The sequence below is a fragment of the Haplochromis burtoni genome, unplaced genomic scaffold (assembly GCF_018398535.1).
Source record: "Haplochromis burtoni strain Fernald_Lab_line unplaced genomic scaffold, NCSU_Asbu1 Contig_66, whole genome shotgun sequence".
Classification (NCBI taxonomy): domain Eukaryota; kingdom Metazoa; phylum Chordata; class Actinopteri; order Cichliformes; family Cichlidae; genus Haplochromis; species Haplochromis burtoni.
In genome coordinates, this window is record NW_024582427.1 from 66978 (window position 1) to 94078 (window position 27101).

A 27101-nucleotide genomic window follows, 5' to 3' on the forward strand; every position below is an offset into this window, starting at 1 on the left:
TAATAATAATAATTATTATTATTATTATTATTATTATTATTATTATTATTATTATTATTATTATTATTATTATTATTCACTGCGTTTTACATCTGCACAAAAAAGCTGAGCTTTCTGTGATGTAATAAATAGTTTCCCCAACTTCTGTATGACCTTTCTTTCAATTCCGTTTTTGTGATGACAGAAAAATAGTGCTAATATTCTGTCTCTCTGGACCCTGTACGAACTATTTAATTGTGGTAAATGGGTGGGATAACTGGTTGAATTTTTTTGCTACCTAAAGACAACGCCACCTAGACTAAGATGAGTCTATTTTACTATTTTTAATAATTTAGGTTCCACGGGTAAGAGCAGTGTGAACAGGGACATGGATATTTAATAAAGTATCATTTTAATTCACCCTCACTATAATCAGATAATACATATCTCTGAATAAGACATAAAAAATGTGCGTGCTTTCACCAGCGCTTGGAGGCAACGAACAAAAACAAAAGATCCAGGAAACCTTGGTGTCGCAGCAGTAGGCTATTATTACTGCGACAATGAGACGCCTTTAGGCTACGTGGGGCTGTGTGAGGACACAGTGTGTGATGTAAGATGCTTGTACATATTTTTGTTGACACATTTCAACGTTGACATGCAATAATTAGTTAACTGCTAATTAATTATTTTGTGCGCGTCTTTTAAAAGGCCGCGGTGTTAGCTAGAGTTTTATGCGTTTTTTAAATAAGCGTTTTAAAAAAAAAATGAAGCGTCATCAGTTTCCGGGGAAAGTCCGCCAGCATTTCGCTTTCAATTCAGATGCGACGGCACGATTTAAATGTAAACCAGTGTAATTGTTTTACATTTTATTACAAAACGTAAAAATCATTAATATCGACTGGACTGTTTGTATATAAGAAGCTGGATTCGGGAAGCTGCAAGAACAAAACTGACCGCAAATGGGAGTTACTGGTAAGTCTTGCGTAGGAATTGTGCCTGAAGGGCCGAGCAAAGTAAAAGTGAAACCGAACACACAAGCTAACTGCTTCATTCTTTGCTCAAATCCACTCGAGCTTTAATTCATATATGGATGGATTTTTTTTTTCATCTTTTATGCGGAATATATTGATGGAGGCACATGTTGAGGTGAGTTTTTTCTTTTAATCTGCATACTCGCATCATTTCGCCCCATATGGCAGTTCTGTTTTTTCATTACAGCCTTGATGTAACTGGAATAGCTGGAGCTTACATCACTTAACAGATATGAAATCGGAAATCAATGCAACTTTCTCTGTCAATTCTTGGCGTGCTATTCATTAGAAAATTATAAAGAAACGCGATATGCACAGAAAACAAAACATGAATAAATGACCACCAAAAGGTAGGGATCGTCATGCTTCACAGACAGAAAGTGAACTATTTTTTCCAGCCCCATCTTTTCCCCTCGGTGATGAATCTTAAAGAGTATTTATTCGTTACTATTGACTGTGCTCAGTATTTAATTCCACTTTAATATTTTAATCCACAAAGGCCTAAATGAAAACATTTGTGCCTTTTATGTACATCTTGACTGACACATACATCTGTTTTCAGTATGACTCTTTAGATTCTCGGAAAGACGGAAAATTGCTTCCTAGGCCCTTAATAAGTAGCAAAACCGCAGAATCAAACTATTCCTTCATTACACTGCTAATCTTAAAGGGTTTTTTAGCAATATATTAAGAATATCTCATAGGTTTCTTTCAGTTTCCAAGGAAAAAACCTCTGGGTTTGTATTGTAAATCTTCTATAGCTGTGACTGTTTAAATGGCTGCTCTCAGGCAATCCCCTATTTAGATAATACTTTTTGTACAGCTGTACTATATATATTTAACCGCTAGTTGTCGCCATAGTCAACTATTTCATTTTTTTATTCGTTTTGTAATATGTCAAAAAATATTCAATGTGTTTAACTTACGCTTATTAATTTAAGCATAGTGTTTAGATTTATGCGAATTTCTACTGTTTTGTAATAAAAAAAAACTGTTACAAATAATTAAGAACAATATATACAATAACAATATAACAATAATATATACCAAGGGCGTAGATTTGGCATGGACGGAAGGGACATGTCCCCACCAGTATCCAGCGATTATTGAATTGTCCCCACCAATAATTTGATCGCTTCGAGTAAAGAAAAACAAAACCGACAGAAAGAAAAAAAAACGATCTGTCAACGTCTCATTCACCTAGCGGTGCAGAAAGAGTTAAATTACGTTCTCTCCTGGAGTCCTACCTCATGTGACAAATATGGCCAATGTGATTGGCTGTGCCTTTCAGGGACCTCTGTTTAGTTTTAGCAGCGGCAAGCCTGCGCTGCAAGGACCTGCAAGGAGGAGAGGAGGATGGCAGAAAAAGGAACAACATAGATATAAGAAAATATTTTTGCACAAATTGACAGAAACACTGAAGCAGCTACACATTTTATTCTTATTGTCATGTATGTCCTATTTGTCAGGTGACAGAAGAACCAACACAAAGCTCAGAGAGCAATGGTGACACAAGATCACAGGTGAAATTGGATGATGACTTGGTGGGTCATTACTGTATTTGAAGCTAATTTTATTTTTGTATGATACCTGATTTATATGGAATATGGCTGAAGTAAACTAAAGTCTAAAATACTTAGTCGTTTGTTTAATAGTAATTTTACATTATATAATTAATATTCATATTTTTGTTTAATTTAAGACTAAAATTAAATTAAATTAATGAGAGGGGTCGGGACAAATAAGTGTATACTTCTGTCTACTCCTTTTCAAACAAAAAAATGGAATGATATTTTGTAATGATTGTGAATGTACATGTTTAAAATAAAAATGAACTGAACTAATTCACATATAAAACTATGAATTGAAATTTTAAATGGTTTAAAAGCATGTAAAATAGCATATGTAGGCAAGTATATTTCTCCTTTTTTTATCAAGACGCAAAGACGATAAGGAAAAAGAAGAAAAGAAACGGGGCAGTGTTCGGTGGTTGAATCATCCGTCCCCACCAATGCCAAAACCAAATCTACACCCTTGATATACACAACTGTGTATTTCATCTCATATTAGATAAAATATTTTGCGTAGACGAAGTGGTCGAGGATTTAAGGCTATGAAACAAAGCTTTTGCATATATTGTTTACTAAAGCACACCGTTTTTGGCACTATGTGAAAAACTCACATATACATATACAGAAAATCAACAAAATAGGATGCTGTAAAACATAAAAACAGATTGTAATGATTTGCAAATCTCATTAACCTATATTTTATCCACAATAGAACACAGAAAATATATCATATGTCTAAAGCTAGACAATGTCCCACGTTTAATACAAAATGTAACATTGAATGCATAACTGATGGTATGTGGATACATGAAATTGGCAGCTTGTATGCCTTGTAAGGCCCCAGCTGTGCTGAAAGGTATATTTTAGAGCTTTTAGAGCAACATATACTCCCTTCCAGATGAAGTATTTTTTTTATCACAATAGTATGACTTTGTGGAAAAATCTGTTTACTGAACTGACCTGCCTGCAGCCCTGGCCTTTCACCAACTGAAAACATTTGGACCATTATGAAATGAAAAGTATTACAAAGACCCTGGACAGTTGAGCAACTAGAGTCCCAAAACAGGCAAGAATTCCTCTCGCAGAAGTCCAGCAGCTGGTCTCTACAGTTCCCAGACACTTACAGACTGCTGTCAAAACAAACTAGGATGCTGCACTGAATTATAACACAGTTATAACTGAGTCTTTTTGTAACTTGTACATAACAGAGTGAGTTTAATATTTTGGCTGCTCGCTCCACTACAGGGCTATGTAGCTTGGCCAGGAAATGTGGAAAATAGAGATATAATCTTTTGTTTGTTTTTTGGTTTAAAATTCATAGATTGCTAGCTGAAGAGCTCTTGCAGTCTAAAAGTGGAAAATAGATTGTTATTCGCTGATTATTATTTTTTTCCTGGATTGTTTAGCCCTGCGACAGACTGCCAACCTGTCCACAGTGTACCCTGTCTCTCGTGCTGAGCTTCAGCCCCAGAGTTGATGGATGATTTTTTTTTTTTAGTTAGGTGGCATACCATTTGAGTGCTTTTCCCTTCTGGACTTACACAGGAACTTTCATGACATTGTATTTACTTACTTAGATTAATTCTATCACTTACAAAAGTTTTGAAAGCTTCAAAATAGTACTACCGTCTTACTTCCAGGTATAGAAGTATTTTACTCTGAAGTATTTTTACTTGAGTATTTGACACTTTTGGCACTTTCTACACCGTCCATCCATTTTTTCCCACTTATCCAGTTCAGCGTCCGGGTGCAGCTGAAGTTTATGCCAGCAGTAAAAAGGGAAGAAATGGGGTATAGCCTTGACAGGTTGGCTGTATAACTCGCTAACACAGAGAGAGACAGAGCACCATTAACACCAGCACCCAGTTTAGAATCACCAGTCAACTTAACATGCTTGGGTTGACCAAGGCCAGTAGATTTGAACACCTTGCTGTGGCATAAAAGTGCAAATAACTGCCGCACTGTACCACTCTACTTTTTAATCCATTACATCGATTTTATAACTTGGACCTTTAATGACTGTGATGCAGACAAATGAAAAGAATTAAAACAGAAAACGTTTTTTTATATTTTTAATCATTTCTTGGAAGAAAAGCTACAAGCCAAAAAAAGTGTATATCCCCCCATGAGGTTTGCCACAAAGTAACTGCTGACACATAAATGCACAAAACATCGGAATTCCAATTATTTTCCTTTAATTATTTTGATAGGCTATGTTTTCTATAAACATAACATTCCATTTATATTTGTATTCCAACACTTATTAGCACTAAAGCATACCAAAACATGCTGATACATTTATTTTAAATTCTTAGTACATTTAGAAAAAATTTTATCAATTTGACTAAAAAGTCTCAAAATGTTTGTTTGTTTGTGCCACTCATCAACCTCACAGGCCAAACATGCAGTTTAATAAATGAACACCAGATGTCACCATTGGTCAAGACTTAAAGAACCACAACATCACTAATAACCAGTAGGTGGCACTGGAGACCTAGTTAAAATGGCTTTGGTGACTGTGTTCTGCTTATGGCATGAGAAAAGGAAGTTTTGTGGTTTGAGTGTTAATGATGAGCTGAGTACTTGCCCTTGTTTGCTAATCATCTGACGTTTATATTTTGCATGTCTGCTAACATATGTACAAGGCAACAATTCGCCACATAAAAGCAGTCTTAGAGCATACAGTTTTCTTTGTTTTATTACAATCAGTCTGCAGAGCAGCATGATGAGTGTCCTACATTAAAAACAGGAAATGACTGAACTACAGCAGCGATAGATGTGCTACTTTGAACCCAGCCTGCCAGAAGCGACCTTTACATAACAGAGTTACAGGAACTCTTGTAGCAAAAACATAAGATGAAAAAAACTTCTCCATGCTATCACCAGGCAAACCCTCTGCTCTGAAAGCCTTCCAAAAGCATTCAAAGTAGGCAAAATATATTTAACGCGGCAAAATACAACACTTTAACTTAAGCAGACTATGTGTATCAGCGTCACGGCATAAAAATACTTAAGCTTTAGGTATGCTTTTGTCTGGTTTCCATATAATCTGATTTGAAGTGGAATGCTTCCTTCAACACTTGTCATCAGATAATTCATGTAGATAACATGCAGCCATTGGGGGGGGGGGTTCCATTTTAAGTTTGTGACACCTAGGAGGACTGAATAAGTCACTGTGGTAACAATCCAAAAGTTTAGCCATTATTTAACTGTGAACGTGCAGCATGCTTAACCCAAGAAAATGCCAGTATTGAGTGACTTTTTGAACCCTAGAAGTTTTAAGTTCTCTTTGATGTTCATGTGCACTGCTAAGTGGTATGACACCTTAACTCAGAGACACACCACAAATGAGTGAGTGTGTTGCATGCCATGATTTTAAATCCCAGTATGGTCACAAATTCAAGGGTTTACACTGATCATTACTCGTTTAGTAAAACCATGACTGCACGACTTACAAACAGCTGGCAGTGAGTGGGTGGCATTCACCTAGAAGTACTAAACCACAAACAACATGTTATCTAATCATTTATGATCTTGCTAACTGGCATTGCGTGTGCAAAGAGTCATAAATACTATGATTCTTACAGTAAAAAATACATGTGTACCAACTCTCAGGTCTCAACATTTGGTGATACATCTCCTCCTATGAGATAAGGACCGCAATCTCAAATATGCCAGTAACTCACTCGGGTAGAGTTTGTTTTGCACTGTTTCTTATGTGGGTTTTTTAATTGCTTTTTTTAGTTTGCTGTAATGGAATGATAGAAAAATCATACCCTCCTTCTGTTTTGTGTCATTTTTCTGTGATATCTTATAGACCACTAAGCTAGTGTGTAGTGATGCAAGGATGTCGGGCACTCAAATGCAGAGGGTCGTTTGCAAGTATAATGTTACCCATATCTGATGAGCAGAGAGTAAACTTGAGTCCGTGAGCTCCTCTCATCATCACTAAAGATGATAATTCATAAAAGAAGTGGTTTATTTAAAAGAAGAAGAAGAAAGAAAGAAAGAGGAAAAAATAGCATTCAGTTCCCCCCAAAAAGCAACTCTCCTGCAAAAAATGCTTTGAGATGAGTTTTTGTTTTGATGCTGTGGTTTCTGTGGCTTCTTCTTACAAAGCTGAAAGTTTAAAGCCTGGTGCAAAAAAAGCAAAAAAAAAAGCAACAAAAAAAAAAAACATTCCACTGCGGCTAAACCACAGTTCAAATGAAAGCATGAAAGGTGAAGCCTGACTTCCCAACTCCAGGCGGATTTATTAGAAATGCCTCGCCTTCTCTCTGAGCAGCACCATCTACTGGCCAGAGGACAAAAATGCAAAGCGTCTGCTTCTCTCAAGTCACGTGATTTAAGAGAAATCGAGCCTCCAGTTTAGAGCAGGTCACATTGAGGCTGACACAGACCATGAAAAGGGCTTGACTCAGCAGGTGCTTTTTTTTTTATTGCATTGGGTGTTCGTCCACTTTTATTTCGCTTATCTGACCATTTATATGAATTATCCAGTGCATATTTTCAACTTTTAGCTCTGGAATTACTTGACATCTGTCACAGATGGCAGTTTTGGGTTCAGTTATTGGGGTTTGTTTAATCACATATGTGTAACTGCATGTGTAGAGGTTCTCTTGCAGCACACCCAGAAATAAAAAGTTGTACTTGCCATAAATTTGCTATGCTTTCAGAGTATGATAAAGTGTATTTCTTTAATGTCACGCTACTGTTGGCTGACATTAAGGAAATACATATTTTAAAAAATATATTTGGAGGGATTAACTCACAGTTGTTAATGTTAGCCTCAGGTATCCAGCCTGAGGCTAACATTAACAGCATCCAGGACAAAGACTAACACATATGTCTGCTATGTCCAAACAAACAAAACTATGAGGTTTGTTTTTTAAACCTTCATGTTTATCTTTAACCCTGTTTGCTGTCTTTGTTGTTGCTGTTTGGCTTCATAGCAACAACTTTGTTCACCTGTGACCACACCCACAGCAGATGGCACGGCAGCACAAAGACATTTCGAATGATGGGTGATTTCGGGTAAATGGGATATTTATTGTACACACAGGCTCGAACACAAATAAAGAGTGTATATTGCTTACACCAAGACCTCAAAGTTGGTACATCACATCAAAGTATTCTTGACCTCATTCTCATGTTGACACATTTTTTAAAAATTTTTTTACTACTATTATGTTTTATCAGCAGTAGATTTGATATCACGAAAAGGTTCTGGAGACATTGGAAAGTGGATTGCAAAAATAGGGAAAAAGTTCATTCAGTCACTGGGGCGGTGGTAAATGTGTCTAATGGATCCAAAAGTGTGCGGAAGATATTATGTTCTCGAGGAATATAGAGGAAGACACTTTGACTTCTTAAGCAACACATTCCTTGGGAGCTGTCGTGTCCTGATGCTCAGGAATGCCAAAATTGTCCAAGACGGTTTACACCCTGTTACATCCGCATAGATTGTTTTTCAGCTTTACCGTGCCAATCACTATAATGCACATACGTGTTTGTTAAAGCAGCTCGGCAGGCTGGATAATAACAGCATTCCCTGGCTCATAAAACAAAAGATATTTTTTTCTCTGTTTGCATGTCATCTTAATGGCATTACACACACAAAATCTGTGATGATGCAGGTTGGGCTGTTACAGGAAGAAGGTATTGCTCCTCTGGAGATCACCAGCTGTCACTGCTCCTAGGCCTTTAACATTTTAAGTTAACTAACAAAATAAACCACATTTTGCTCTTGTTTTGTTTAGCACAGCACTGTTTCTGTTTATCTGTGTGACTTTATCAGAAACGATTGCAGAAAAACATGCATTTTCTTGTAGAAGGCATATATATAACTTTATTGAGAAGACCCACATGGCATAGTAAGCCTTTAGATGATGGTAGTCTCAAAAAGATAAGTCATGCATGATAGATGACTTGTTTGAGTTGTGATTTAACATCACTATTTTTAGTGCACTGTTGATTGTGAGTTGCACTCCTAAGAAAAGAAGTCATCAGGATGTTTTTCACTTATGGTAACCACATGTGACTATTGATTAACATCCACCTGTTGACTGGGCAGAGCAGCATTTATTTTGCAACATAATGTGGTAAAATATGGGCGCTATATCATCCTGCCACTAAATGACATCCACTTCCTTTGTGTGTCTGTGTGAGAGAACAAGAGACAGAGAAAAGCAACAGAAAGGATTTTGGTCTTTCCAGTAAATGAGCTAACTCTAGTAAATTGCCTTCTCCTTTGTCTCATTTCTTTCACTCATTTAGCTCCCTCCCAACCAAAAACAACATGTATGTGCATACACACACATACACACATACACACACAGAAGCTTATAAAGCATCGAACCAATATGTGGCCAGAAGACAGCCAAAAACAGCCTTGGCTTATCACACTGTCTTACCCTTCCTCACTCCATCCAAATCTCTTTATCTCTGTCACCCACGCCTACAATGCTCCCACTCCTTTACACCCACATGCACACTTGATTGCTTTTGCACATCGTCAACTTTTTTGGCATACAGGTAACTCCTGTTTACAAAGGTATGACAGTCAAACAGGATGTGATTCTACTGAATATGACTGCTTGCGTGACTTCTCTCTCTGTGTTATGTATAATTAAATTGAATTTTATTTTATTTTATTTAAGGCACTTTGTAAGTAAGACCTAGCTGCGTGGAAAAAGACTCAAATAATCCAAAAATCCATTTTGTGCAAGTCCCCGGCAACAGTAAGGGAAAGAAACGTTTATTCAAACCAGACTCGTGAAGACAGTCCTTCTACCCTGACTGTTTGGGATTAGATAAAAGTGAAGAAAGAAAAGAAAAAAACTAAGAAACAATATAAATTATTAGAAATTAGAAATTAGAAATATTGGCATATAAAAAGTACTCCAGTGCAAACTTTGCATCTTTGAAAATGTAACCTGTGAGAATTTGGAGAGTATTAGTACCTTTAATACTTAAATTAACCATGCTAAAATTATTGAAATGCAACTAACTCACCTTTATTATCGTCTTATGTATCATATTGTTGGGTTATTATAAGTGCAATCATGTGTAATTAATTGTGTTAAATAACTATAGCTATGACTAGTAAGCATAAGGGGTGTAAATCTGCAAAAAACAAAAAAGTTAAAGTTGGTCATCAATAATTAAAAACAGGAATATTTCATATTAACGCATGAACGTGTTTGAATTTTAATGCAAAGATGGAAATAGAGATGAAGAAAGACTTTCCTTTTTTACCGCTTTGTTCAAAAGACTGCGGCACTGAGAAATATTATTAAATATGTAAACAAGCATTGACATGAATGAAGACCATGATGGAAGCTTTTTTATTTAATTTTGAATGCCATCCAATTGAACCTTCATTCAACCTTAGAAATGGCATCAGCTTCAATGTGATGTGGCATGGAGGCTAGGTTAAGATGTTTTTGAAGTCCGGGTTGTTTTCATACCAGCCTTTAGCTTTTGCATATTTTTGAGCTGGGTGTTTCCGGCTTACTCTTGACAACACTTCACAGATTCTCTGTGGGTTAGTCAGGTGAGTTGGCTAGCCAGTCAAGTGCAGTAATAACATCAACAGCTACCCTTGGTCATGGTTTTGACTCTGTAGGGAGGTGCTAAGTACTGCTGGATAGGGAATCAGATGGAAGAATAAAGTGCTCTAGAGTCTCCTGGTAGATGGATGCTTTGACTTGTGGATTGATAAAACAGTGGACGAACCACCACCAACACCAGCAGATGATATAGCACCCCAAATTATCACAGAGTGGGGAAGCTTCACACCTGAATTGCGACATGCTTCTCCGCCCTTTCTCCTCACTCTAGGAACTTGATTTTCAAATTACATACAAAACATACTCTCACCTGAAAAGAGGACTTAGAACCGCTGACCAACAGTCCAGTTCCTCTTCTGTTTAGGTAGCTTTTGGCATTGTCTCTGGCTCAGGATTTCCTTTTTATTAGAAATGATGGTGGCTCTTCATGCGCTGACATCAACCTTAGTCACTATTTAATCACGCCACACATTGCCATGATAAAATTGATTAAATTGAATTCAACCAACAGATTTTCATGTTAAATGAACACATTTCTATTTTGCAAATCAACGATGCACCTTAGCAGACTTTTTTCAGCAACGACCCTTTTGTTGCTGCTTTTGTTACGCAAATGATATTCAGTTGTATGTGTCATTCAAACCCCAGAATAGTGCCAAACTACCTGCCCCCTAGGAGTACGTTAATGTTATAAAGAACTGGATGGGAGATAAGTGTCTTGTCTTTACATGCCTGAAAGAAATGAAGTTCTTATCTGTGCCTCTGACAACTTGGTGTTTTTTTTTTTGCTAAATACATTGACCGTCTTGTACAAACTTGTTTGTCATTTGAGAAACATGGCAGACATAAATGTATTGTGCCTCAGTGTGAAATGGAAGTGATTGTACACTGGTTTGTATTATGACTCCTTCATTATTGCCGTTTGTTGTCGGCTGTTATCCGTGCCAAGATCGTCCCGAGATCGACTGCAAAAAGTCCAGAATGCTACTGAAAGCTGCTCACGAGGTCCTCCAAAAGGTCCCATGTAACTCCAATTCTGTCTTCTTTACACTGGCTCCCCTTAAAATTAGGGTAAGTTTAGCATTTCAGTGATTACTTTCAGCGCTCTTCATGGTCAGATGCCTCCCCACATCTACTACATCCATTCTTAAGTGCTAGGACAGCTGATCAGCGCTTGTTGCCGGTAACTCGGCCCAGGTAGGGGCTGTGTTTTTGAGGATGTGGCTCCCAAATTGTGGAACTCGCCTCCATTGGAATGAAGATATGTGGACACTGTTGATAGCTTTAAAAAAGAGGACCTACCTGTGCAGGATTGTTTTTTACATTGTTTTATCCAATTATATGGTTTTAATTGTTATAGTTTATACTGTGTAACACTTGTTTTTTATAAGTGCTATATAAATAGACTTACTTCTGGGACTTATAATCTTTATGGATGGTGTAGATGATCATCTTCTGGAGAACTGTCAAGTCAGCAGTTTTCCCCGTGATTGTGGTTGCCTCAACTGGACTAGACTGAGTGATGCACAGTATTTATACTGTTTGAACAGTAATTTACTTGTACACACAATATTCTAATATTCATGGGTACCATATTTGTGACTTTTATGACTTTGTGATTTTTATTAGTTATACAACTTAATCATTAAAATTAAAACAGAAGCCAAAAAAACCCCTACCTGAAATCTTTCACTTTACATATAATACTTACTAAATACAAGGAAGGTTCCCTTTCTTGATCAAACATTTTTCATGATATTCTAATTTTTCTGAGATGCACCAGTAGTCTTTATGTATGCAATCGTATCTGTGTGAGGATCATTTGGTTCAACGTCCAGGTAAATGCAAATTTCTTTTAAACACCTGCACCTTTTTTTATCCGTGCATGGTGTTGAGGCCAAGGATGCACAGAAGACAGATTCAGAGTTTAAGAGGTTTTTGGGGTTTTTTTGCTATTTGGCACCTCATAAATGTGTAGAGCACTCATATTTGTCTGTAAACTCTGTCACACCGAGCTTTATCCCATTTAACACTTGGCAAGAGGTAGAGTACAGCTTTGCACCTTACATTGCTTACAATACACCTACAACCATCACACAAAATGGGAACAACCGGCTAGCAAGTGTAAACCCACAGCCTTCTTCCTGTGACATGACAGAGGCCACCTGCTCACCACCATGGCTGTGCACCACCTAGTCTTTGATTTACCTCAAAAATATACACTAATAATATATATGTTTTTAAAACAGAATTGCAGAAGTTAGCGATACGTTTTTCTGCTCAGTAGCTGTAATCGTTTAATAATATCCTTATTTAAAGCAGCAGTTTTTAGCAACTTTTTACTAGCCGTAGCTGATATAGGTGAAGTATACATGCACTTCTTTTTCCAGTCTGTTGTGATCCCACTTGACCCACTTGATTGGTTAAAGGTTAAACTGGATATTATAAAAATGTAAAGCCTTGTCTGATTTAGATTAAACTCTGGGAGATGATATGGCTCGTATTTCGTTTTATAGGGTGTTGTATCCTGAAGGTTTACTGCAATCATCTTTTGTTTGAATGAAACCACAGGCAGTTCTGGTGTTTCCAGTAAATCAGCCGACCAATATTTCACTCTCTGTAACACACAGTCGCTCTTTCATTCCCTCTCCTTATCTCTATCAGACACACACCCACATCCACTCACTCACAGACACCGGCATACCCACAGCGTGCATAAATCAGTCTCAGTTAGAGCAGTCTTTCTTCCTCTGCATATGTGACCAACTACCAAAGTTCAGTTTTTTTTCATACGTCACCAATTTGCAGCAGTTATCTCGGGGCACTTTGTTATTATTATCTTTATTTTACGGTAAACATCTTAGAATAATAAAGATTGAAATCAAACGACTGCATGTATCGAGGCATTAAAACATTATGTTTTAATAGAATGAAACCTGCAGCAGAGCCAAGCTCGGGAAGGTCAACTAGCAGTTAGGTAAAGGAAATGTAAAGAGAGAAGAAAGGCAATAAAAAAGACAAAGGAGACAATAAACAAAGTAATAATAAACATTTTATAGGTGAACGTTCATTCATCAGTTTATCTTCATGTACATATTGATGTATTGAACCACTTTGGAGGTTTTGAATTAGGTTAGGGAGAAACCTACATGTTTTGGCATCACATTATCATGATCTGATCCCAAAACGTGCTTCGTGATCTTAGCAAGTGTACTTTGAGAAACTTTTAAAAAGTTTACTATGTTAATTGTGCATTTTTGCAGTTGGTTAACAAAACTCTATTTTGCATAGTAATAATAGTAACAATAGTAATAATTAGAAATATTGTTTATTTTAGGTGCATTTCAAAACATTGGAGGTCACCCACATATGCACATACATGCATACATAGAAGAACAGAGAATAAAACTATCCGTCAAGTCAATGAGACAAGTTTACAACATATTAAATCAATAAAAACTGAGGATTCATGTGACAGGATGAAAACATGTTAACTGAAAATGGTGGAAGAAAAGAAATTGCATCAAAGGGAAAACAGTTAATAACAAAAACCAAATATTTATCTGAGCAAAATGCAGCACCACTTGTCTCTGTAGCTCACAGACAGTAAGAATCTGGGGTAGTTGCTACAATCTAAACAGTCTAAAGAGCAACCAGCATTAGGTACTTTGAGTCTGCTTTGAGCCCAAAGTTACACAGTAGTCTGTACTTCAGCATACAGGCTTGAATGAACCTTTTAAGACAAATACATCAGTCACTATCTGTGCTGTTAAAAGGTGTGAAACGCAAGATACTACACAGCAAATCCAGCATGTCCAAATTAACACTGTCGGATTTGATTTCAACACTATTAAAGTGTCTATATGGGTCCACACCAGAGAGTGTTAATTTAACTCTTTTTGGAGAGTTGGTACGTTAACTCTGATTTAGTGTTAAACACCAAATCTGTCTGGAGTTGATAATTTAACACTTGGTGTTAAGAGTTTATATATTAACTCTCAAAGAGTATTTTAGTTTAACTACGTAAGAGTTATCTTCTAATTCATTCTAAAAAGCGGGAATTTTACTGTTCTGAACTTCTAGAAATTTCTTTTGGAAATAAACATTTACTAAAAAGATGCAATGGTTTTTGAAAAACATTTATTCTGAACTGTGCACCACAATTTCAAAACATTTTCTGAAAGATGTAACAGTATACATGTTCTCACTTTCATTAGAATTTTGTTTATCAAAAGGTCTGACATGGTAAATGCAAATAACAGCATTCTCATCACTTATTTCTTCAATACAATATGCATGTCCTTCATTCATCCCTTTGTGGAACTTCAACGCACTTCTGCTCTCCCCCATATTCCATCTTCACAAGCATATCCTGTGCGGAGATCGAATAAAAATTAGTTGACACTAATTAATGGCACAAATAATCCAGTAAACAATTGCAGCACAGTAAAAAAAAAAAAGGAATCCTCTTTGAGCCATTACTTGTGTAAAGTATTTTCCCAAAAGACAAGGACACAGGCAACAGGTAATGCTGAAGTAAATGTAAAGCCTCAACCTTTTAATTTTTACCTAAACCGTGTGCACAAAACTCTGGAGGGATCTAAATGCTACCGTAGAATCCAGTCAGCACAATGCTAGGCAGGTGGCCATGATGTCGTCAGCTACTGCTGTTTGCTCGTTTTTTTTTTTTTTTTATGGGCGATCGTTTTCAGGCTTCAAGTAGCACCATTATACCAACATTTCACATTCTAGACATTGTTTTAGGTGTATTTGACCAAAAGTTTGACTGAAAATTCACATGCAAGCTTTTTTTCAAGGCTGTGGTATTTGCCCGCAAACAATACCTTTCAGCTAGCTAAAACAGAATATTATGCTATCAGCGAGCAACATGGCTAATGCCTTTCACACAGCTTTGTCTCAACTGTAAAAGCTCATAATAATAATTGAAACAATCTTTGAAAAAATGACTTACCAAGCATGGCAAACAACTCAAATATGTAGAGCAAAATGTTCTGAAACGGCTTCACTTCAGCTTCGATTGGAGCCGTGCTGGGGGCGGAGTCTGTGAATTTACTCTGTTGGTGTCATAGCCCCTGTAGGAGTTCAGAGTTAAGAGGTCAAGAGTTAATGTTTCCATTGTAACACCTCCAGATTTGACAGAGAAACACTCATTTTTAACACTCGATTTTAACTACTATCATTTTACACCTCAGAGTTACATTAAAAGAATGTGACTCTGCTTAGAGTAAAATTAATTAACTCTACTTTTGCAAGGAGACTATTAACACCAAAAAATTTAACACTTTTGAATTTGCTGTGTAGAGTTCACAACTGTTCAAGCAGGTCAGGTCAGGCACTTTGGTAATCTTTAAACAGGCATCGCTACCGGGACAAATTCTGCAGTCCAGACATCTAAGTAGCCCACTAAATATTTATAATTAACTTCAATGTGTCCGCTTTACATCACCAGCAGTTACTTTTTCCTTTGTTGCTTGTTGTTGCCAAATGTTATTCACAACATATGGTCTCTAGTTATGTTAGACAACAGTAGATGAAGCGGCTGTGTTTTAATTTTATTTTTTTTATTTCTCTTTGAGCCTACAATTTGGTTGGCAAATTAAATTACTTCAAAATTGTCTTGGAATCAGATAATTAGTAATATGAGCTAATTACATTTAGCTCATATTACTAAATGTAGTTTGACATATATGAGCCTCTTTATCCAATGTGTATTTGGGACCTTGCCTGTACCAGGTTGGACCCCATGTTGTCTTCAAAGGTGCCTTAAATCGTCATCACATAGATTCAACAGATACTGGTACTGGTTACAAGATCACACAGTTGCTGCAAATCTGTCAGCAGCACATGCAAATTTCCTGGTCCACCACTCCCAAAGGTGTTTTATTGGACTGAGATCTGATGAGGCTATTTGAATGCCAGGGAACATCATGTTCAAAAAAACAGTTTGAGATGATTATGAGCTTTGTGCCATCACAAAGCAGCGCAAACCACTGATACAAGACAGGACAATCCATGCTTTCGTAGTTTAAGTTCTGACCCTACCAGCCCAATGTTGCAGAACAAATCTGGATTCATCAGACACATTTTCATGAATTGTTTTGAAATTTTGGCGAGCCTGTATGAATTGTAGCCTCAGATTTCTGCTCTTAACTGACAGGAGATCCACACAGTGTGGTCTTCTGCTGCTGTAACAAATCTGTATCAAGGTTTGGTGTTGCTCTATTGCAGGGGTGTCGAACTCCAGGTTTTAGATCTCACCCTGGGTCGACACACCTGAATCATATGATTAGTTCACTGCCAGGCATCTGAAGAACTTCAAGACATGTTGATCTAAATCCTGCAGGACACCTGTGCTCCAATGCATAGCTTGGTTGTGATGAGTGTTTAATTGAGTGACTGTTGCCTTCCTTTCAATGTGAAGCAGTCTGGTCATTATCCTCTCACCTTTGACCTCTGACATTCACTGAGTATGTTCTCTTTTTTGGACCATTCAACTGGAGAGACGGTTGTGTGAGGAAAACCCACTAGATCCCAATCTTTACAATGTCTACATGCGCATTGCAATGGGCAAACAGCTGTTGCTATGTGATTGGCTGATTAGATGTTTATGGTAATGAGCAGCCAAAGTAGTCTATATACATAAACGGTTAGGATCAACTCAAGTCCATTCTTAACCCAGTGATGCCAAATGGGGATTATACTTCCATAACTACACACGCTCAGTTTTTATTAGCTCTGTGTCCCGAAAGTGTCAGGAAATACCTTTTAGCTCTGATTTCTCTAATCCAACACCAGAACATTAAATCATCTAAAAAATAATCTTAATCCAGTGCATGATGAAAACAAAATCTATTCTACCAAGCTATTTTCTAGGAGCGGATGTTAAAACATGGAGCATGGATCACAACGATAAGCCCACCAGTTGGCCATCTACTCCTTCTGCTTCCTGCTATTGTTTTCAGCTGCTCAGAATGAAAGTAACAACTTCTGCCAAACGAGTGCTGGGATACAGAAGTTATGTCAATATAGTTCCTCCAAATTGTCTTCTAGATTATGTATTGTAAGCAGTTCTGCTGCCGAGAATATGGTTTGTTTGGGTTAATGTAACAAACACTCCAAAGCCTACATAGAGCTGAAATCGAGCACCTTAAAATTATTTTAGTCCTGCATCTTGTTTCACTGGTTTCATACAAAAATTAGGTGGAGCAAATGTTTCCAGAGGATACTCCAAGTATGAGTGGTGATTGTTTTGGAATGTGTGTGACTTATCAGTATCATGTAATGAGACAGCAGAGCCTTCCAGTTTGACTCACTGTGAAACTAATGCTTAACTGCTGAAAACTTGTTTCTTTTGTTGGCTTCAAAGTCTTACTAAGAGTTGAAACCCAAATTGAAAAGACACCGACTGGGAGCGAGAGGTGACGGCCTTTTAAAAATCAGACACTACACTGGCACACAGTCCAGCCTGTAGCTCAAGATGTCCGATCAGCGATGACTATTTCCTTTAATTTGCATCTTTTTTGTTAAAGAACCAAAGCCACTTGTGTAACGAGTGTGTTCTAGTTTAAAGCATCAGTGACCTACATTTTTACATTTGCACATTAATAAGAGCAGTTTGTTCCCAAGAAACACTTTGTCGTTGTTGGGGAATTCAATTTCTGCCAAAGTAACTGAACTCATGCAAGAACACCTTTAATTGCAAATGCCATGATGTCAATCATTTCAGCTTTTATGACGGTTCTACCATCATCCATTTGTGTTTTCTCTTCGGGCTGGTATGCATGTTACGCATTCGTCCCGCCAGAGAGCTTAATCCTGACTTTAAACCGCACAAGCTGACATCGTCAAACCTGAAAATCCACCCGCTCTGGTTCGTTCCGTGTTACAGATGTTTGGCTTTTCTCCTTTTGTCTTCAGGCTTCAGGTACTAAAGATTTAATTAATCCAGGAGTACCACACCCCTGTTTAGTTAAAAGTTCATTTATTATTTCTAATATTTCTAAAAATGTGATTAACAAGGGCAAATTCTGTGCACACTGGCAGTAAGGTGGGTCATGATCAACACTGTTGCATAACAGCAAAAGGGTCATGATTTTAAAACTTTCGTGCTTTTTGCCTGTTCTTCCCATAGTGGAACACGTGCAAGATAGATTCTTGCTCTCAAGAGTTTCACTTCCTGGTTTAAATAAATAAACTTATAACTCATTCTAATCTAGCGCCTTTTTTTATAATGCAGAACATGCACAGTACAGGGTGGAGTAAAACGCAAGTGAATGATTTCATTAGTAGGCTAATCACTATTGAGTGTACATGTATGTAGCTATTTGTACAAAATCACTGTCATTTTAAATCAAAGCAATACAGAAGTAGAATTCATCTATCTGCAACATGCAACCTCTATTTTCTGCAAAGCATGCTGGTGATTTTACAGCAGTTACAGTAGTCTTTATGAGACCAAACATTATGTTTTCTGGTGAGAATCTACACTGCTGAGAGGTGGATCAAATAACAACTGTGCAGCAACCGCAGATGCTAATGTTGGACTTCCTCAACGGCTACAGTAACCTAATTCTCACAATGAAAAGAAGCTCTATTGCGGCGTGATTATGTGAATACAAAACTTGACTAATTTTTACGTAACAACTTGATCCAGATTATGAGAAAAAACACACGACTTTTCCCTGAGGCAACTCTGCAAATTCTTTTGTGTACGGTGTGGGTTGTTTGACGCAAAGAATGTTCAAAACATTCGTCCTTTACAGAAACTCCGTATTATGTCTGTGAGTCAAATCACTATGTCTTTCATATGAATCACGGCTGATGATTTGAAAGAAAAGATAACAGAACTGGGGCAGTTAATTAAGCAAAATATGCATGGAGCTCATCATTACATGTCTGAATAGCTCCAACAGCAGATTTTCAGAGGCACGGTGTAATGAGAATTGGAAAAAAAAAATAAAAAATGAAAACTAAGACATTCAACCTAGACGGTGAGGGAAGAAAGCTGACTGACTGTTGAATGACGCAGTTTCCTGTTAGAAAGTAACAAACACAGGGCAAAGAGTGACTTAATAGGTGGAGTATAAAAAGCTGCAAACACTGCAGCACTTTACCTCCTGTTGATACAGTCAAGCCCTATTTACTTATGATTTGCTCTTTGTTTGTTTTTTTTTATTAGGAATTATTTTATTTATCTTTTGATAAATTTGGAACCAGAATACGAGAATTATGGAAAAGGCTGTATTGTGCAATCAAAGGAAACCAACACAAGATGGCTTAAACTGCAGTATTAGTAATGCTAATGCTGTTTTTGTGTAGTATAATTCTACAGAACCCACAAAAGGCCATAGTTTGGAGGTTTATTCTGGATTATTTCTGCATCCTTTGCAATAAATTTCACATGCCGTTTTATCAGTGTAAACAACATATTGTATTACACTCAGCCAGCAGTGCACCCACACAACTGCTACATGCAGTCAGTGTTACACTGTTTAGCTGCTGGGTCACACCCACAATCAAAACAGTCAGAGCTGTTAGGTGCATCTGTATGGTTTGATGTAATCACAGCTCTGAGAGTGGCCATGGACAAAGCTGGTGAACATGCTTCTATAATGTTATTTCTCTCTGTAACAGTGTAGACTTTTAGCTGTCTAAGCAGCCACAACAGTTGGTTCAGTGGCACATTCAGCAGCACTGGTTGATCTGTTGATAAGAATAAGTTTTAAATTTCTTTTAGTAATTTTTCTGTGAGGTCATGCAAATGTAATCCAGAAAATATAATACAGTTAGTGACATTATGGGGGTTCCTTATCATTATAATGTATTTACCATCAGCTGTGTAGACAGTCATCACCTAACGGATGTTCACCCAAACTGTTGAATGGAACAAATACGTTTTAGCATGTCTTTAAAGAATGGTAGTTCATTCAGCACAAAAAAATCTCACCTCAAGCCATTTATTTTTAAAAAATAAGAAGTAGAAATGCTCTTAAAGGCACCAACATTACAAGCATCAATAATTCACGCTTTGATTCATGGTATCTGGCATGATACTTAAACAAGGAGTCTAGTGCACCCCCAGTAGTTACGCCAGGGATGGGGAACGCCAGGCCTCAAGGGCCACATCAAAAATCTTCAGGTTTTATATTTGCTCTGTATCCATAATTTAAAACACCACTACAATTTATGTAATTTATATAAGCATTCACCACCTGTAGGGCTATAGTGATTAAACATAAAAAAATGTTTTAGTCTCTATGGCCAGTGTAAATATTTATTAAAAGTTCTATTCTGCTCCTATTAAGTTTTAACATAAGGGTGGGTTATTTTTAGAGCGAGCTTCAAATGACCATCTGAGCAGCTGTGATTTTGACTAAGTCTACATTGGCTTCATTTATCTGCTCCAGTTTGCAGCTTTATGTTATGAGCGGTGGTGAAAAAACTTATATGTGCCTCCAAGTTATGAATTTGGTTGGGAGGATATTACTGATTTCACCCACACCCACAGGGGAAAAGTACTAGGAAAATGTCAATAACCTGGATAACCTACAATGTTTGCACACGACTTGTGGTCAAACCATCTTAACCATCATAAAAGTCTTTTAAGCAGAATAAGATCATTTATTTCCTGGTCTCATTTTACTCAAATACACCACAAGCTTTCTGAGCCTCGGTGTGTGAGTGGTACAGCACAGATTCTGGCATTAATTAGGAAATATTTTTCAGATTGTCTTCCATCCTGAGCCTAAAAAAACATTTTGCCAATCTTTCTATTTACTTATTTTTATGTGTATTAAGCAGATTATTGAAAAGAAAGACAAAACGTCACACATATATTTATCTATATTCATAAGAATATGAACACTACAAAACTGGAAAAGCAGTAATCAGTGAGAGAAAAAGAGATAATGATCAAACATTGCCTAAATTCCTCACAACGGGTTATAGATGACAAAACAAGTTTCTGCACGCTGTCGTCGTATATCCTTCTGAAACAGGGATAACAGGGACAGTGTCTCTTATTTGTTTTTTTACGAACCCTATATGCAAGACAGTCTCCTAAAAACTTTGAGCTGGGACAGCTAGAGTTTGTTTATCGACCACTAAAAAATCTTGGAGAATTTGCTGCAATCGAGCAAACCTGGATATAAATAATTGTTTCATATAATTCACTATCAGACAGTGAGTTGTCATGCTTGTGCAATGGGACTTCCTGTGTTTGCGTTTCCTTGTGTTCATTATTGCCATAACATTAAATTTTCTAAAATTAGAATATTACGTATTCTATTTTCTATTCTATTTTCTACTGTACTTGTGAAACTAATTCAAAATATCTGGCTTTTACTCTTACTATACAGTCATAGTAAAAAGAATGGACACCCTTTTAAATTCAGGAGTCAATCAGGGGACCGTAAAAATTCATCAGGTCCTTATCAAATTTAAATAATATTAAAAACAAACTCAGATTAACAACAAGACATGACATATTACATCATGCCATTGTTTCACAACAGCGAAGTCAATGTGCAGACGCAGTGTGTGGAAAACTAAGCAGTCCAACCAACGTCTGAATTTTACCTGAAGCAATGCAACATCTTGATTATTTTCTTTCTCATCTCTCACATTGTGGATTTGATGATGTGCTTGGGACCATTTTCCTGTTTTATGACCCAGTTTTCGGCCAGACTTTTGCTGTTTGCCTAACATTTGCCTACAGAATCACGGACTGCAACGTGGCCAATTTCTGTGCCTGCAAACCAAACCCAAATTATCACCCCTCGTGAAGTGTGCTATGAAGTGTTTTTCTGCTGATAAGCTTTGTATTTTCCAACTGTGGCACTGTACATTAGCGCCAAACATCTCCACGTTGGTCTCATCTATCCAAAAAATGTTTGTTCAGATGCAGCTTTGCAAACTTCAGCTGTGCTCCCAGGTTCTTTTTTCAGATAAGGCGGTTTCGCCTGGCAGCCTTTCCAAACAAGCCATACTTGTTCAGCCTTTGTTAAATTAACTGTCACAAACTTAAACATTGACGTCTTTCCTTTTTGATATCTTGAAACACACCTGAATACTCCAGACCAGCAAAATGCCACAACTTTAATTAATTAATCAAGCGCATTTGACTAGCAGCACCGGGCTGCAACTTGCCCTCTTTGGTTCTACAGTTCTAGTTTTTCACACACTGCTTCTGCATTTTGGCATGACAGCATGTTATGCTGCATGCTTTTTAGTTCATCTGAGGTTTCAGTTAAATCATATTAGAACCTGCTAAGAATTGGTTTATTTTTATTGATTTCACAACAACTGCTGCTTCGCTGTAATATTAATAACTGTTAATGTTTGAGTGATATTAGTCTTTGTCACAAGACTGAAAATCCTAGGGAAATGCCAAGCCAGCTTGATTTTACCCTGCTGGTTATTGTGGTATGCATGTGTCTACAAGTGCTTTGAGGAAGTAACTTCACAAACACATCTGTGTCGTTAAAAAAAAAAAAGAAAGAAAAGAGAAAAAACAACTTTGGTTGAGCTTCACTCAAAAGTGGTTCAGGATGAAGCATCATTAAAATTAGCACAAAACAAGTCTAATGGTTATACTTGTTAGGTGGAAAGCACCAGAGATTCACCAAGTGTATTACCAACACATACAGTCCCCTCCCCCCTCGGCCCTCTCTTGCGGTTTTTGCATGTTAGATCTCTTCATGGCCGTGTCATCTATGTAGGGAGGAACAGTTTTGCATCGTCTGCATCCCTCCCTGAGTGCTACACCCTTTCCTGGCCGTGGGACAGTGTTAACGCCTATATTTCTTTAGCACGTGATCGGAATTTTAAGCACATTTTAGTGTTAATCTTTTTTTTAACATCCCAACACAAACCATTTTCTCTTGGCAAGCACATTTCCAATGTGCTCTCCAAAGGTGGACCAAACAGCTTATTTATCTTATTTTGCACCTGATGTGGCTCTTATGGTTGCCAGTGAGTCATCGCCTGAAATTTTAGGGTATTACAGCCAGCCATGGCACCAGTTTGCTTTTTTCAACAGACAGAGTTTGTGGCCTCAATCTGATGTATGTTAGATTAATGTTGTATTAACTTTGTCTACATTTGTGCAGCTTAAAACAGAAGCGAAACATGAGTTGTGTTCATTTTTTGCGCATCTTATTGGTCACTTTTTACACACAGACTTTATATACTTTGTAATAAATCAGCCAGGTTTTAGATTAGGCTGAAGTTTCTCCTGAACTCTCATATTTATCCAATGATTCCACACATTCATTCGAACAGTCACAAGCAATTTTTTTCAGCTTTATGTCAAAACCATCACTTCTCCTTCAGCTGCCTTTCACTGGTCTGAATCATCACTGTGCCACAGTGCTCCTAAAATTGTTAAAATTAAACCAATTAAATTAACTAATTAAAATATCTGCCATCTGGTGCTTCTAGAGTTGTCTTGAATAAAAGCATTTTTGCCATCCGTGTGTCAAAATTTAAGGTTAGATCACAAAAATTTCAAGTTAGCTCTTCAATTTTGAGTCATTTTCTCAGACGTCAAAATTTTGACATAATAAGCTTAATTTGGTCTTATGTATTGAAAAAATGTTTTTCAGTGGCAGAAACAAGCTTCCATACCCTTGACAGTCAGAGGTATCAACATTTTATTGAAACTGACTGTGCTTCTGTGACATATTTAAGCTTTTCTAAAGGGATAACAAAGAGAAAATGCATTTATTTAAGAACTGCAGACAATAAAGAGAACCGCATGCTTTAGACAAAATCACAATGGTGTCATGTAACAGGAACTAAACTAAAAATGCACAACCTTCCCACCTGGTGATTCACTACTGTTTTTTTCCTCTTTGTATGCACGATGCACTTTCAATTAATTCTGGTAAATCTATGTTTAGACTGGGGTCATGTTAACAATCCATTAAGATTTGTCTTATATTCAACAAGATCATCAAGGTCAACATGATGTTTTGGTCAACAATTGACAGAAAGTTTTACATTTTCCACTTTTATTACGTAAACAAAGTATATAAGAACTAGCAGAACAAACAAGAGGTCATGTGTTGCGATAGCACGAAGTGAATTATGTAGTTACGCTCGTATATAACAAGTAAGAGTCGTTAATGATCTGTCATACTGGCAAGATAAGAACGCCATTTTTTTCCATTGCCTTTCACCCAAATATTTTTGTAGAGAGATCGATTAAGTCATTTGCTGATATTTAATTATGTTAGTAAAAAGCCAACATGACTTTCAGAAGATAAGCTTCATATTTACCCGTACTTTCCGGGATATACCCGAGATGTAGAGATAGACGCTCATGTTAACAGAGATACGCAGGGTTTGTGAAATGAAGCAGCAACATCCTTCCAAAAGAATGTTATAACCGTTTAACTAATGCATGTACAATGTTCCTGAATAAGTATATATTTTAAACAAAATAAACATGTTCCAAACTTTTTTCACTTCATATTTATTACTAATCATTTAAACAAATGTTACCAAACAATGCAATGTATGCTTCACACATACTCTATCTGCATAAATAAAAAAAATAATTATGCTCAAATTATGTCTAGTATATATGAAATGGGTTTCAACTAGTCAAATAACAAATAAACACTTTACACTTTGTTAAAATGTGTATTAAAAGAACAAAGGGGACAAAATAATATATAGAAAATACAAATAAATCCCCTTAAAAGTAAATACTGCCCAGAGAGTGAGCTGCTGTGGTGTAGGTTTGCGTTTGTTAGAAGGTAGTGCGTCTTGTTTGTGTGCTTCGAAAGCAGCAAACTTGATGTTCAGCATGGGTGTCCTGATAAAATCAGCACCTATTCAGCTCAGTTTTGTAAATAAATAAAAGAATATTTGGTACATTCACAGTTTGGAAATAATATTCAACTAATGATAATTAGTCCACTCTAAACAGGTCTCTACACTGTAATAATGTGTAACTTTTTGCCTGTATAATCAGCATTAGATTCACCACTTTCTTACTGAAACCTTTCAGTTCTTGATACATTATAAAGTGATTCCTTAAATTATGTGTCTGCACCGAAACTGGAAATTTTGTGGGTAGGAAACCTGAATAAAAAGGGTACAAATCTTGCACTTGACCCTGACGTTTGTTGGTTAAATGCTAACTAATTGCAAAGGCAATTTAGCTTACCAGCTTGTGTAAATTGGACTGAATGCAACATAGATACTGTTCTTTGTTGTACCGGGGAGCTAATAGTGTCAGGAGTCCCAGCAGAAAATCTAGGTTCAAATGCATAACAACGCATTACTTACACCATATCTGCCTCTTGCTAAATGCTTTTTCTTATTTGCCTTGACTTGTCATTGCGCCATCTTTGACCTCTAAGTGTTTGTTTTGCCATTACAAGGTTTATGTTGGTACTAAGCAGATGCCATTATTTCTTTTTTGCTATTCCTGCTGGTTCAAATCATCTTTTCATCATTTAGAGACTGAACACAACGACAGCAGTTAAATTCACGTGGACATGATTTAACATGAATAGTACCTGCATGACATAACTGGCAACATGGAAAAGATTCTTTGTGTTGTCGGTGTTTATACATTAAGTTAAATAGAGTCAATGTATGCCATTTATGTTGGACGTTTGCCTTAAGATAAGCTGGAATTGTATTTAATCATTATTCTTTGTTCTCTCTCTCCTCCTTTTTGTTTGTTCGTTTTCTTTGTTTTGTTTTGGTCTTGGTGTTTTTCAAAGGATGATCTTCAGTGGATCAAAAGTAGCCCTGGCATGGTTCACCTCTACATCGAAGATCAGACAAAGGAAGGACAGAGTCTGATGGTTGTCTATCGACAAAGGAACTATGCCTTCAGCAAAGAAGGAAACAGACAAAGACATGTCTAGAAAAATATATGTTCATTTCAACATACAGAAAAATGAAGTCTGCAGTCTGTGCTTATAGTTTCACATCTTTTTTTGCGTGTATGTGTGTGTGTGGTTTATTTCCCAGATGGTATTCCAGTCTCGGGTTTGAAACCACAGAAGCTCTCACACCCTCTTTGTATCTTCATGGTGTAGCTTTTGACTGTTTAAAACACAATGTGTTTAAACTTCTGCTGCTGATGCCGTATTGTCGCGGGACTTCGTACTCGCAAAAACTCATGAACTACAACATCGTAAACCGAACAAAAGGTGTTATGCATGAGCAGCTGTCATTGGGGGGTGTCATCAACCTGACCTCTTTTGGATTAGTTAATGATTATTTGTTTATTATGTAGTCGAGTTGTTGCGTGACACCTCGCGTGTAGCCATTTTTTTTTAAAATGACAGAAAAAGCTGTATGCAAAAGACCTCGCTAACGTGTAACTCAAAGCTGCTTTGTTTCAGTGAAGCCAATCATGTTCTTCTACTATGTTTTGGACAGCATCACTACATAAAGTTATTTTGTGCTTTTTTTATTATATTATACTATATTATAATTTCCTATACTTTATCTAGTCATTAATGTCGGTAACTGCACTAACAGCTGCAGGTCATTTTCACAGGTGTTTGATTTCAAAGGACTAAGGAAACATTGTTGTATTTCCGAACTCCCATTGAACTACACTTTTATACGTTTATCAGCACGCTGGAGGCCATAGCAGCTGTCACAGGGTGAGAGGTGGGGTACATTCTGGAAAACCTGTCAGAAGCTTTTAAGATAACTGTAGATTTTGGAATCACCTGTAATTGTTTCTAATTGATTGCACATTAGAAGCAGGTGAGTGTTAACATAAATGTTCATTTATACATTTTTTGTAATAAAGTGGAATAAAAACACATACTGGAGTCTTGTGAGATTCAGTTTTTCATATTGTGACTTGTGAGATGCCGTTTGTGGATATAGCTGTCTCTGCCTCTCTGCCGAAAAGTGAATAATTGTGCAGGTATTCCTTCAGTTGT

The 27101-nt window shown here is 37.0% G+C and overlaps 1 long non-coding RNA gene across 1 annotated transcript; it reads left to right on the forward strand.

Annotated features, from left to right (window-relative positions):
• Window positions 1-557: 557 nt before the first annotated feature.
• LOC121814609 lies at window positions 558-26806 on the forward strand. Its single transcript, XR_006054469.1, has 2 exons — window positions 558-1128; window positions 25917-26806. It is a non-coding gene; the product is annotated as an uncharacterized LOC121814609 (long non-coding RNA).
• The last annotated feature ends 295 nt before the right edge of the window (window positions 26807-27101 follow it).